Source organism: Natator depressus, chromosome 14, assembly GCF_965152275.1.
Source record: "Natator depressus isolate rNatDep1 chromosome 14, rNatDep2.hap1, whole genome shotgun sequence".
Lineage (NCBI taxonomy): Eukaryota > Metazoa > Chordata > Testudines > Cheloniidae > Natator > Natator depressus.
In genome coordinates this window covers 46,360,571-46,375,217 of record NC_134247.1, presented here as the reverse complement: position 1 = coordinate 46,375,217, position 14,647 = coordinate 46,360,571, and the positions used below count along the sequence as shown (strand labels likewise).

The 14,647-nt window shown below is 51.3% G+C and overlaps 1 pseudogene; it reads left to right on the top strand.

Moving 5' to 3' along the window:
* The first annotated feature begins 11,510 nt into the window (after positions 1-11,510).
* LOC141998083 (natural cytotoxicity triggering receptor 3-like) lies at positions 11,511-14,285 on the top strand (annotated as a pseudogene).
* The last annotated feature ends 362 nt before the right edge of the window (positions 14,286-14,647 follow it).

Here is a 14,647-nt window from a genome sequence, read left to right as displayed (position 1 = left end):
GTCCCTCCGCACCCAGCACCACCTGAGTCCCTCACACTCACAGCCACGCTGCCAGGAGGGAATTCCCCACAGGAGGAGACCCTCACAGGGTTTGAGGGAGAGCAGAAGAAAATTATGGGCGTGAAAGTCCATGTGAACCCCAACAAGACCCAACTAGCCCTCTCTACGGCAGGGAAGAATCTACTGGGGCATGGATCTACCCTCAGGAAATGCCTTCTCCGGGGCCTCCTGGATATAACTATATCACGTCCCTGTGTGTTATTTCCCTGTCCTCTCGGAGTGATTGCAACGCCTCCCTGTGGAGCGTGACCAGCTGGGGGTAATTAACGCAGCGTCTGGTCCCTCTTCCTAACTGAGCACGAAGAGAAACGCTCATGCAGCTCAGCATCGTGTGGGCGGTGGAACTGGTCTGAGCGACCAGCGTGACTGCTCCAGCCGGCTGGAATTGCTCAAAGAAAGTGATTTTTTTTGGTCTAAAAATTAAATAATTTCTTTGTGTGAAAAACTGTCTGTTTTCAGAGTTTTTTGAAAAAATGTGTTTGGGTAAAAACTTTTGCTTTTTCTCCCTCACTTCCCTCTTCTCTTCAGTCCCCTTGTCGTGGTCCAAAATCTTACAATCATTTCTGAAAATTTGCCCTTCAGAAAATCAACTTTAAAAAAATAATATTTTCCTGAAAATTTGATATTTTGTTCTGGAAGATCACTCCTGCCCCCAAGTGAGAATGTTTCATTTTATTCCTGAAAATGGGGACACTTCCCTCCCCCCTCCCCGCAAAAACAATATTTTTTTTTCACGAAAATCTTTTCTCCCCTGTAAATTGGAATTTTGCCCCCCCTGAAAATTTATTTGTTTTAAAGGATGAGTGGGGGAAGAAGGAAAAAAGAGAGAAAAAGAAGGAATTTAATACAAATCACTGGGGAAAATCAACCAGCAATGTTGAGAAGTAATTTAAACACCCGGGGGGAAATTGGCCTCTGATTTTTTCCCCTTTGGGTATTTACCATTTTTGTGGGACTTTTGTCCCTCGCGCACTTTTCTCCCCTCCCCACCTATCACCTCCCCATCGTCCCTGACCTGGGGAAGGGGACTCACTCCCTGTCTGATACCCCGCCCCAAATACATCCCGGAACCTTCCAACGCGGCTCCTGTTTCCCACCCGGACCCCATGAGGAACTATGGGCAAGTCCTTCGTTGAGGTTAGAGGGGTTGACGCCACTTCCGTTTTCTTTCCGCCCTCACTGAGATCCACTTCCACTGTCTCCCCCTCCCTTTGAAGAGTTAATCCCAGTTTCACCCGCCACACTCCCCTTTAAATCCTGCGGGACCCACCACACCCCGGAACCCTCCCCCTCGTCTTTCCCACCCGGATCATCGAGAGCGTGGCACCCAACTGTGGGCAAGTCGTCTATGGCTATAGTCCTGACGCCACGTCCGGTCCACTCCCGCCCTGCCTTGGGCCCACTCCTTGGACTGTCTTCTGTCCCCCTCCCCCACCACCTGCTCTCCTTGGAGCCATTTAACCGCTGCAGAACCAAACACACCCCAAAACTTTCCCTTGAGGCCTCCTGTTTCCCACCCGGACCCTGTCGGGCTTTGCACCAAGGCTGTGGGCAAACGCCCCATCGTGGAAGGCGGCGTGACACCGCTTCCGTGTCACTTCCGCCCTCGCTGTGGCCTCCTGGCCTCCTGGCCTCCCCTCCACGTCTCCTCTCCTGGGACATCAGGTTGTTACGGACACAGCTGAAGTGTTCGCAACTCAGTCAGTTCCTCTCTAGTGATGAAACAAACACACGTCCCCTTTGAAAAATATGGAGAGCAAACTCACTTGAGTAACGCACCAGAAACTGATGAACTCTTGACCCCGAATTTTGAGATTTCCTTATGCTGCCCCCTGAGCTGCTTCCCTTTGTGCCTAAACGTGAGGAACAAGGTGCAATAACTTGCAGGTCGAACACCTGCGTGGACGATGCTGATGCCAGAGAAATCCCCCGGCTCCATGGTGTATCCCTGGCTTTCATTGTAAATGAGCAAGAGTCAGGCCCACGCGCGGAGCGGCAGACCCCACAGCGCTAACAGGTAGAATTGGCGGGAAAAGCGAAGGGGGGCAAAGGTCAGCCGATCCGAACGCTGAGGGAAACAACGGCTGCGGGCTAAAAACAGAACGGACCGTCTGGAACGGGGGCAGTTGGGCAGCAGAGGCGCCAACCGCGGCTGGCGGGTGCTCGACCCCCGTCTGCCCCCGGCCCCGCCCCGACTCCGCCCTTGCCCCGCCCCATTCCAACCCCTTTCCCAAAGGCCCCGCCCCAACTCCGCCCCCTCCCTGCCCCCATTCCAACCCCCTTCCCCAAATCCCCGCCCCTGCCCCGCCTCCTCCCCTGAGCGCGCCGAGTCCCCGCTCCTGCCCCCTCCCTCCCGGAGCTTGTTCCGCCACGAAACAGCTGTTTTGCAGCAGCAAGCGCCGGGAGGTGGGCAGAGAAGCAGGGACGGGACGCGCTCAGGGGATGAGGCAGAGGTTCGGTGACGTGAGGTGAGGTGGGGTGGGGAGGGGAGCTTGGTTGCTGGTGTGGGCAGAGCACCCACTAATTTTCCCCCGTGGGTGCTACAGCCCCAGAGCACCCACGGAACGGCGCCTGTGCCTGACAGGTCGGTATAAAAGTCGGTGTGTCAGCAGACAGCCAAGGGGTAGGTGGAGAGCGAGTGGACGGTGAGGAGAAGGAGAGAAAAGCAGAGAGAAGCTTGCTGAGCGGTCCATCTGTCCGACAGCCGAATGGGGAGCCGATGGAGCAGCAGGACACTGTCCCGTCCTGTCCAGCAGCAGAGGGAGGAGACGCAGAAACCCAAGGAGAACACAGCAGGGGAGAGAGAGAGAGCGCAGGAGAAACAATCAGCCAGGGAGTCAATTGGCCGTAGCTCCATCTAAGTCAATGGGGCCAGATCCCTGCTGGGATCAGTCGGCCGTAGCGCTTCTGTCTTCAATGGAACGGATTGCCAGACGCTCAGTACCTGGCCCCACTGAGCTCAGTGGATGCGCGGCCGCTTGACACCAGCTGGGATCTGGTCCAGAGGTTTTCCCTTCGCTTATTTAAAAACAGTTCTATCAAGTCAAACATTTCTGGACCACAAGAGTTTTTAAATGAAGCATTTTTAATGCAAACTCTCTCCTGGAAAATGTTCTTTCCATGCAGAAATGGCTTTCAACAAAAACATATCTTTGTGAACTGTTCTCGTTGACAAAAGCGATATCACTTTAAAAAGGAAAATGCTTTGGGGGTGTTACAAATTATACCTGATAGGACACGCACACAACTGCTGCGAATTCTACCTGATAGGTCACGCACAGTTCGAATCTAGGCTGAGGCACATGAACAAAGTCCACAACTGCAGAGTTCCCAAAAAACACCAAGTTTATTACGCTCGAGCGTGGTGCCCCCCTGATAGTCAGGAGGGGACCCTTAATACAGATTATACAAAGGTTATATACCTCTTAGCAAAGCATGTTGCCCTCGTGCATCGGAAACCTTAGCCAATAAACAAACCCTTTTCTTATCTACCACCTATCCCTGCTTGGTGCATTCCTCGTGCTAAACCAGTATGTTCATTACACAGCATGGTCCTAAAGCAATGCATCAGTAACTTTTATTATCAGGATGGGAGGCCTCACATCAAAGGCCAGGAGATAGGGAGTTAGGGACAGACAAAGAAGAGATACCGGGAGTCAAGGCAGGCTGGAGACAAGGGGGAGGATTTTCACAGGAATGCAGTATCTAAGGAACACTCCTCCTGGTGCATGATGTGTTTGCTTTTAGACAATGGTGGGCCCCAAACCAAAATGGAGTCACATGTGCTAACTCTTCATTAACAGGGGACAATGTTTCTCTTTAGCGAAGATATTTTTCAACAAAAATAATTAAGGAAAATGATGTGTTTTCTCATGGACAAAAAGTGTGTGTGTGTATATGTATATATGTGTGTGTGTTTACATCTATATATAAGAGCTGACACAATATGCTCCACCCCAGTGCTAGCTGCATTTATGGGAATTCATGATTTTTCTTGATAAAAATAATGTTCTCTATATAATAATACCTGTCAAGCTTCACCCCAGTGGTAGCTGCATTTATGGAACATATTTGCTTCTCCTTACGTAAATATCAACGTTATTGAAACAAGCACGTTTGCACTTGGAAATATATATGTCTTGGGAATGGACGACACACCTTGCTGAGAGGAAAGTTCTAGCAAAACGAAAGGGGTGAGTTTCTGACTTTTTCCCATTGCAAATGTTTGTTTTGAAAACACCCTAGGTCCCGACTCGATGTAGGAGGAGAGATTGAAACAGAGAAGAGGAGGTGACAGAAGGCTGGAAAATAAGGCTGTTCACCCCGTCTCAGACTACATGAGGAAGGGGTGTTGGGTGGAATTTCAAGCACTCCCAGGTCAGAGGTTCAGAAAACAGATTTTCCATCTATATTTTAACGCATGTTTTTCTCCTGAATTGAGACAAAAAGATGAGATATTGGAAATTTGGGTGGAAAGCAAAATTCTAGCAGGAGACACCCCACGCCGAGCCAGCCCACTCCCATCACTGCCTGGATCACATTCAGGCCAGCTCCCCCCTCTCCGCCCCTGGCTAGAGAGATTTCTTTGCACCTGTGAGGGCTAGAAGCATTTTTGGCACTGCAAGCTGAGCGCCTGGAGATCGACTCCAGCTCACGGGACGGAAACCGTGGTCAGTTATTTGTGCGTCGCACCCGGCACTGACTCCGACACTTCTGTAGCTGATTGTAACTCAGCCCTGCTCCCCCCTTCCCCCAGCCCCCCCCCCCTCCACCAGCTGCCACCTTTGCAGAAGCTGCAGCCGTGAAAGAGGCTGAATTTCCTGTTTCTCATCACAATGCGCAGGGGTGAAAGTGAAGACAGAGCCCTGAGCAACTCGGCACATTTCAGCCCCCCACAGAAACTGCAGAAAGTACCAGTCGCAAATGGACCCTCCCTCATGGTGCTGAGTGCTGCCCAGACCCCCTCCCCTCTGAGAAGGATCGGGACCCCTGTCGTGCCAGGCTCTGCACAGACCTGAACTGAAGGATGACAAAGGGTCTGGACTCCTGGGTTCTCTCCCAGCTCTGCGATGGGAGTGGGAACTAGGGGGTTAGAGTCAGGGGGGCATGGGAGTCTTTTTCTGCTAGATCACACTTTACCAGAACTTAGGATAGAACCCAGGAGTCCTGACTCCCAGCCCTCCCCCCGGCTCCACCTCTCCTCACTCTCTCCCCACAGCTGTAGTGTGACGGTGCGGCCCACGGGAGCCAGCTGAGGTCACTCAATCAGAGTGAACGGCAAACCGAACGGGGAAGACAAACCCCAACAGCTGGTGGATATTCCAATACTGAGATTTACCCAGCCAGCCCAAAACAGCCTCTGTACGAGCTCCCTGGTTACTCAGAAGGCCAAAGAACCCAGTTCCCTTAAACTGCCCAGCCTCGTTGCATTTCAAAGCTCTATTCATTTACAGATCTTTCAAACCAGGCTCTAAAGTTCGGCCATGGATCAGGTCAGTCTGGGAGTTCATTGACTCTTTCTGGCCCTGTCACCTTTCAGTGAGATAGATTACACTCCTAACGTCACACCCCCAACGCAAAATGGATGCCGGAAGGGATGACACAAACATCGCTGAGTGCATCCCAAGAGCTCCCCACCCTTGGTTCTGTCTTACTACGGCCAGTATTGGGTTAGAGGCCGTACCAGGGTAGAACAAAAAGAACAGGAGGACTTGTGGCTCCTTAGAGACTAACACATTTATTTGGGCATAAGCTTTCGTGAGCTGCAGCTCACTTCATCGGATGCATGCCGTGGAGAATACAGCAGGAAGATCTATACATACACACAGAGAACATGAAACAATGGGTGTTGCCATACCAACCCTAACAAGACAATGCCCCAAGTACTCGAAGGGGCCACAAGTGTCCTCACTGATACAGACTAACACGGCTACCACCCTGATGCATGTGCAAAGAGTCTAGAGAGGAGCGTAGACCTGCCATCCCCTGCCTTCTCCAGAGATTTAATAATTTTATTAAGATAATGCTGAAGTAAAAAGAAAACAGTGCAGAGTTTAAGCATAGAAGTTATCAGGGAATACGCATGAGCCGTGCGTAGCGTCGACCGATGCCACAGGTCCGCAGCACTCGCTCGTTGCAGGGGTCCCAAGTGCCCAGGGCTCTGACCATCCGGGCATCCATCTGCACCTCGTAGCCCTTCGCTCTCAGGGTGTCGGCCAGGGGGTGTATTTTTCCAGCTTACAAGCTCGGGCTTCTCGGAAGGCCGGGGTCCTGTTCTCGAAGGAGACCGTGGTGTCGACAAGGATGATCTTTTTCTGGGCCTCGTCGGTGACGACCACGTCGGGTCACAGCTGCTGTTGGTCCCGGGGATGGCGCAGTTCCCGGCGACCTCCCCCAGGCGCGGGGCGATGGCTTTCACCAGGCGGTTCTGGATGGCGTGTGGCACAGCTGCCCGGCTCTGGAGTGGGGCTTGCCAGTGCACAGGACGTGGGGCAGGGTCTCCTTGGAGTAGCCGCACTTCCTGCAACGCTGGTAACTACACAGCTGTTCTGCTCTGCAGACTCAGCTAGGCAGGCTTCCCTCTGAACCGGAGACACAGCCCGGTCACTCACACAATCAGCATGGAGACATTCCTCTCTCCACAACCTTGTCTCCCCAACAAGCTGGCCACACAGGGCCACTTGGTCATGGGGCAGTTTGAATCCTTAACAGCTTTTACTCCATCTCAGACCGTCTCAAAGCTCTCCACACTGGATCTTTCAACAGGAGAGTCAGTGGATCCATTCACCACAGAAACTTTCTGGCTGTTGGGAACTGAAACTTCCTTGATTAAATCACCCTCACTCCCTTCAGTGGCAGTAAATTGCGTGCACAGATTACCATGAGGATTCCTTTCCCTAGGAGCTTCTCTAAGCAGCAATTCACCCCTCTCAGAAACTCTGCCTTTACCCTCTTCACCTAGGGCGTGCTCTAGAGGAACACTTCCCTGAGCAATAAAGGACTCTTTTTGGGTTTCACTTACATCCAGGATCACCTCTGGCCCATCAGGCAGATTCCTACACAATCCCCTTTCAGGCAAACTTACAGACTTCCTAGATAAAAGGTCAGAAGCATTCTCCTTCCCTTTGCCACCCACAAGTTCAGGAATCTTTTCCTTCTTGCTACAAGTTGTTAAATTGTCAGTAGGTAACATAATCAAATCACCTTTATGCTCTTCTCGTGCCCTGGCTAGGATCTCACCCTGATTAGACCGAGTTGCTACATCCTTTTCCAACCACACATTAGCAACAGGCAAAATACAAGCACCAGAATTGTTTGGTTTCTGGGATTTTTCCATGACACTAACCGGATGCGACCTAGTTACAGGGCCATTCTCCCCAGCGGACACAAACTTAGGACCCTTCCCTTCCTGGGCTTTAGTTGAATCCAGAATCAACTCTGAGATATCTGCACTATCCTCAACCATCACAGCCTGAAAGGCCCCTTCTGTCTGCTCCACAGACAAAGAGCTGGAGAAACCTTCCGCTTTCCCAGACACACAGCTTGGGATCTCATTCCCCTGGTCCCAGCACACAGGGTTGTTCACAGACAACTGCTTGGAGACCGGGGTAGCTCCCTCCATAGGCAAGTCAATACCCCTGACAGACACAGGCACGTTTCCTTCACTGTCCCAATTCTCCACACAGAAAACAGGTAAGGTATAGGGACTGTTATCTTCCACTATCCTGGCCTTCCCAAACTGCTGATTAGACAAAACCATCAGCTCACAAGGCTGCCTAGGCTCCTCCAAAATCTCCTTGTCCTCCTCTCCCTTGTCTTGACCTAATTCCAGATTTACCTCTGAGGCATTAGACAGACACTCAGAAACTTCATTCACAGCCAAACAACTATTCTCCAAAGACAAACTTTTGGAGAAACCCTCCACAGACACAACCTCGGGATTAATCCTCCCCTGTGCCTGGTTTATGTTAACTTGACTGAACATAGCTTTCATATCATGTCCAATCATAAGATCCTTAGGGATTGTGTTTTTCACTCCCACAACCATGGTGCCCTCAAATCCCTTCCCTTTAAGGTGGATTTTAGCCAAAGGCACCCTGACAAAATACTCAGATAGGGCTACCACACTTACACTTTCACCTGGCAAATAATCTTCCTCCCCGACAAGACTTGCTTTACCTAAGTAATATCTGCTGCGGTGTCCCTCCATGCCATACCCCTCACTCCATTCACTTTTGCACGGCTAATAAACTCTGCATTATTTTCCCCATATTTAGCTTTAATATGAGTTTTCCCCCGATTCATTAAATACCTCCCTGGCTTTTCCAGTCAGCCTGGTCAGCAGGACAGGCATTCGCTGAGCATCGGGGATCTGGTACAGATTGCAGGGGCACTCAAAGGTAGACAAATACTCCTCTATATCCTCAGTACCCTTGTAAATTGGAAACATCCTTTCCCAGTTTTCTCATGGTGGTGGGGAAGTGGAGTACCAGGTGGGGATGACTTTCTCCGCTCGTCCATGACTTGGAGATGAAGTGGGTGAGCCTTCTCTTCTGCAGCCGACAGCGCCATGCACCCCCGACGAGCCCTTTCTTCACTCTCATCAGCCTCCTTCTTTCTTTTATCAGCTTCTTTCTCTCTCAGCAGCTTCTCTTTCGAACTCAGTGATCTTTTGCTTTTCCAGCAATCGAAGATCTGCTAGTTTCTGTTCGTGCTCAAGTCGCAGTTTCTTTGCTGCCTTTTGCATTCTAATTGCTTCTGCAGCTTCTGCAGCCTCAGGCAAGGGCTGGGCTCCTGCCTCCTGATCACTGGCCATGAACAGATCTCTCAGTTCTTGATTTGTAGCTTTCTTTCCTCAGCTTATCCCCTTTTCTGAACACAAATCTTCCAGGGCTCTTTTTGTCAAGGCCCTCCTGTGCTCTCTGCTCACCCCCTGGAACTGTTCTTTAACCAGCCAAACTCTCAATACCAAAATTCAAATGTGCATAGTGTGGGGTTCTGACCCAAAGCTTAATTGACCTGGTTCTGTGGATCCTGCCGCCTACGCCATTGTAACGATGCTGCCTGTGGGAGCCAGCGGAGGTCACTCAATCAGGGTGAACTGCAAACAGAACGGGGCAGACAAACCCCAAAAGCTGGTGGATATTCCAGTACTGAGATTTACCCAGCCAGCCCAAAACAGCCTCTCTACGACCTCCCTGGTGACTCAGAAGTCCAAACAACGGAGTTCCCTTAAACTGCCCGGCCTCCGGCCTCCATCCAGACACACATGTCAGATATGATGATGATTACTGAAAATCTTACCTCATCATAGAAAAGAAAAGGTCCTTCCAATCCCAAAGGACCAGCCACACACCCAGGTCCAATTATAACTTAAATCTTACCCAAAATACAAGCTTACAGCCAATTCTTATTAACTAAAGTAAAATTTATTAAAAAGGAAAAGAGAGAGAACGTATTGGTTAAAGATCAATATACAGACAGACACGAATTCAATTCTTGAGGTTCAGTTACAGAGCAGAGATGAGTTTGTAGTTGCCAAAAGTCCTTTTAGAAATAGTCCAGAGGTTATAGTGCAATGTCCATGTTCAGGGTGACTCCAGTCAGTGACTGGGGATCTCAATTCTTATGGCTCAGGGTTTCCCCTTCTTGAAACCCAAAGCAAATCTGAGATAAAATGGGATGGCGTCCCAGGGATTTTATACATTTTCCAGCAGCCTCTTGGCCTGAGAGAATAAGCTTCATCTTCTGTCTCCCAACCATCCTGGCAATTAGCCTAGTGTAATTTATCCATTAAACAGTTCAGATACAGTTTATCACAACATTCATAGAGACAATTACACTGTTTCACACAAGTGTCATCATAAATGTTAATATTCCTTTTTTGATCTTTGAATCAAAGCTATAGCAATAGACAAGACTTGTTTGCTGACATCCCAAGACCTGAGCAAACATTTCCCCTTCTACCACAGCTCTATTCATTTACTCTCTTCCTAACGAGTCTCTAAAGTTCAGCCATGGGTCAGGTCAGTCTGTGAGTTAATTAACTCTTTCTGGCCCTTGTCACCTTTCAATGAGATATAATATTACACTCATAAGGTAGCTTTCCCCACGGGTAGAAATTCACAAGCACCTCTTGTCAAATTTAACACCCAAAGCAGGTTGTGAAACGAGCAGGGTCAGTGGACAAAACAACACCCCACGAAAGCAAGGAACTACAGCCCCTCAACACAAGCGCCCCGTCTCCCCCTCCACTCTCAGACCCCTTCCCATGAGCCCACCTACCAGCCGACACCTTCACTCTGAGTCGCTAGGCGCCATCCCTTCTCCGCCCACCCCTGTCCACAACCATCTGAGGCCTAGGGTTGCCAATCTTCCACCATTGTCCTGCAGACTCTAGCAATTCAGGGTTAATCTTTAATTAAGGGTTAGGTCATGGGATGGAACCTCCAGGAATACGTCCCACCAAAATTGGCCACCTGAGCTGGGGCTGATGGGCACGGGGGTGGATGGGAGCAATGGCACATTGGCATGTCTCAGTCAGCGGAGATAAGGTCATGCAAGAAAATAGGACTTCCTGGAGATAAAGGGAGATGGAGGCGACCCCAGGGGGCGGTGACTGAAATGCAGCTGCTGATGGGGAAGATTTTACCCACCCGCAGCCGCATGTACAATTTGGCGGGGTCGTTTTGGACAGATAATGGCTCCAAATTACCCTAAATCCCCATCACAACTACCCGCATCCTGACAGCTCCTCTGAATATCGCTAGCCAGCGGTGTGGTGTAGCTATCGGCCAACCATCAAGGTCGTGCCGCTAAGGGCAGATCTGGTTAGAAATATCTCGTGACAGAGCCGATAAAAATGACGTGGAAAATTGACATGGCCGGATCGCCGGCCCAGGGTGGGAATTCACGCCCATCGTCCCCCTGGTCTGAGAGCAGAGCAGGGATTTGTGGCCCAGTGTAGGATGCAGCCCTGGACGGGGAGCTGTTCCTGGGAACCACCACCAAGCCAGGATGCTCCCGGAGATGCCAGCTGCTGCTGTGCTGCCCCCTCCACCAGGGCAGCCGGGCGGGGCATCAGACCAGATGCCCCAGCTCTAAACACCCCAACTGCCCCAGTCCAAGTAAGGGGAATCCTCCTCAGTCATACGCAGTACAGGGGCTAGGAGACACAGATGAATGCGGCTGATTCTAGGGGGCAGTGGGTTGTGTGCACGCACTCACACACGCACACACACACACACACCAGCCAGTCCCTCACACAGTGAATAGCACATGCTCAAACACACACACACACACACACACAGCCCTCGTCCCCGGCCTCTCGCTGCAGCCATCTCAAAAGGCGCTGACCACAAAACTTTACACCGCCCCTGGGGCTGATGCTTCCGGAGGATGCTGAGGCTGAGCTGAGCTGGCCCCACGGAGCTGCCCAGAAAGCAGGGACCATGGAGCCACTGTCAGCCCTGAGCACCGTCCTCTGCATTGTCCTCTTCATCCCCACCTGGGAAGCAGGTACTAATTTAACGTATTCATCCAGCCACCTACCCCATCCCTAGATCCCTCTCTGTCTGTCCTTCTGTCCATCTGCCCCATGCCTACATCCATCTCTGTCTGTCCTTCTGTCCTTCTACCCCACTCCACTATCTTCAGCCCTATCTGTCCATACACCTATCCTTAGATCCATCTCTGTCTGTCCATTCAGCCCTACCCCGACATCCATCTCATCTATCTTTTTATCTATGTACCCATCCATCCCACCCCAAAAAGAATATCCATCCATCCATCCATCCATCCATCCATCCATCCATCCATCGATCCATCCATCTAGATCTAGGGGTGAAGGATGCGTGCATGGATGCACAGATAGATGTGGATATGTCATATCACGTCAATGAGAAGTATTTTGTTTCCGTAAAACAAATATTTCATTTCAGTGTTGACTCCTCTTCATAATATCAAATCAAACCAGTCTGGAAATGCAAAATCACATCATTCCCTTTTGATCCTATCAAAAATGCTTTTTCTGCCCCAGTTTTAAACCAATTGTCACCCTTTCGACGAGACGGCATTTCCCAAGAGGAAAACGTTCCGTCAGGATAAATTCTGACCCCCTCTAGTTTGTAGCACAAATTGTAGAAAGTGGAGGCATGTGTTTGTGGTGTATTTAAAGGGGTTAAAATGACAAGCTGCCAGTTTAATTTGTAAGGGGGTTTCCTGGTCCTTGTATGGGGGAAGCCGTTCCATACCCCACATTGTTTTGGTTGCCCTTCTCTGTACCTTTTGCAATTCTAATGTCTCTTTATTTGATTTGAGGCGACCAAAACTGCACGCAGGGTCCAAGGTGCGGGCGTACCATGGATTTATTTAGAGGCAATAGGATATTTTCTCTCTTTTTCTCTCTCCCCTTCCTAATGGATGCTCACAGTCTGGTGACTTTTTTCACTGCTGCTGCACAATGAGTGGATGTTTGCAGAGAACTATCCACAATGACTCCAAGATCTCTCTTGAGTGGTAACAGCTAATTGAGACCCCATCAGTTTGTACGTACAGTTGGGATTCTGTTTTCCAATGTGCATGACTTTGCATTTACCACCATTGAATTTCATCGGCCATTTTGTTGCCCAGTCACCCAGTCTAGTGAGATCCCTTTGTAATTCCTCGCAGTCTTCTTTGGACTTAGCTGTCCTGAGCGATTTGACATCTAACGTCTCTGTGAGCATCTGCCGTGCACAGAGCAGTGTTGATGCTGGGTCTCTGTTGGGGTGGAAGTGAAAGCCCTGTGCAGTGTGTTATCGACAGTGTTGTGAGCAATAGCAAGGTGGACAGGAACGCACAATTCTTTCCCCTTTGCTTCTCTCCGTGCGGCTAAGGTTTCGGGCGGCTGGGGCGTGTCTTGATACCACTCGTCGTCATTTTCCTTTGCTGCTATAATGTTTATTGCCCTGGTTCACGAAGGTCTCACAGTGCTTCAGAACCCTGCTGTCCTCCGAGCGTCCCCCGGCGAGACAGTGAACCTCAGCTGCTCCTTCGAGAACAGACCGGGCAGCGTGGTCAAAGCGACGTGGACTAGAGCACCCGGGGTTGTGCTGGAATCTGACCATCCCTTCTACAGCGGACGGCTCAATATGTCCTTCCAGGATCTGCTCCGGAAAGGGGAGGCCACGCTGACGCTGTCGGAGTTGGAGAAGCGGGACTCTGGTCTCTCTCAGTGTCAGATCAGCATCCACCAGGGAGAGAGCGGGACAGGAGCGGGCACCAAGCTGCAGGTGGTGGGGAGAAACCAGAGTGACACAGGTGAGGTGGGGAATGGGGGCATGGGGCCTTCCCCCTCTGCGGCCCCAGGGCAGGGGACTGGCTGGCTCAAGGGGCTGAGAATCCCCTAACGCTCCTCTCCATCGCCCAGGTAAAGAACCTCCCCCCGTAGGGTGCTGCGCCCGGGAGCTCCTGTACCAGGTCACCATCACCCTGGGGCAGATTCTCATCCTCGGCCTGGTGGCCACCGTCCTCCTGAAGAGATGCTGAGGTACCAAACTGGAGCCTTCCCCCTCCTAAACTCCTGGCCCCCATGGGCCAGGGCCTCTGCTAGTGAATACACCCAAGTGGCCATCTGTCCGTTGTGGTCCATGCTGGGCTGTCTGTCCATATAACGAACCCCCCATGTCCTTCCTTCTCCTCCCATCCCTAGATCTCTGCAGCTTCCCTCTTCACCCCAGACTCTCTCTCACACTCCTCCGTTTTAACGTTCCTTTCTTCTCCCTTCTTCCGCAGCGCTGCCCCCCTCGCAGTCCCGCCAGCGGCAGCCGAAGGTAAGACAATGCAGGCTGGGCCCTGTTTCATACAGTGCTTGGGTCTGGTCTCTGGGTGCCAGTAAGGACTGGTACAATACAGTGAGGGGAGAGAACCCAGGAGTCCTTGCTCCCATCCCCCCTGCTCTAACCCCCCCAGTTCCCTCCCAGAGCTGGAGATAGAACCCAGGAGTCCTGGCTCCCAACCCCTCCAATCTGGGGTAACACTGTGGGATTTGCTCCCTGGGAGATGCCTAAATTGGCCTGAATTAAGAGACCAGATCTGGGGTGATGGCGTCCTCAGAGTGTGTCTGTCCAACACAGGGCCACGGCAGCCGGGGGGCCGAGGAAAGCGAGAGCCTGCACTACGCAGAGATTAAAATCCAGACTCCAGGACGCAGGGAACACACCTCCAACCACGCCCAGCGGCGCTGAGTCCCTCCGCACCCAGCACCACCTGAGTCCCTCACACTCACGGCCACGCTGCCAGGAGGGAATTCCCCACAGGAGGAGACCCTCACAGGGTTTGAGGGAGAGCAGAAGAAAATTATGGGCATGAAAGTCCATGTGAACCCCAACAAAACCCAACTAGCCCTCTCTACGGCAGGGAATAATCTACTAGGGCATGACCTGACCCTCAGGAAATGCCTTCTCCGGGGCCTCCTGGATATAACTATATCACGTCCCTGTGTGTTATTTCCCTGTCCTCTCCGGAGTGATTGCAACGCCTCCCTGTGGAGCGTGACCAGCTGGGAGTAATTAAGGCAGCGTCTGGTCCCTCTTCCTAACTGAGCACG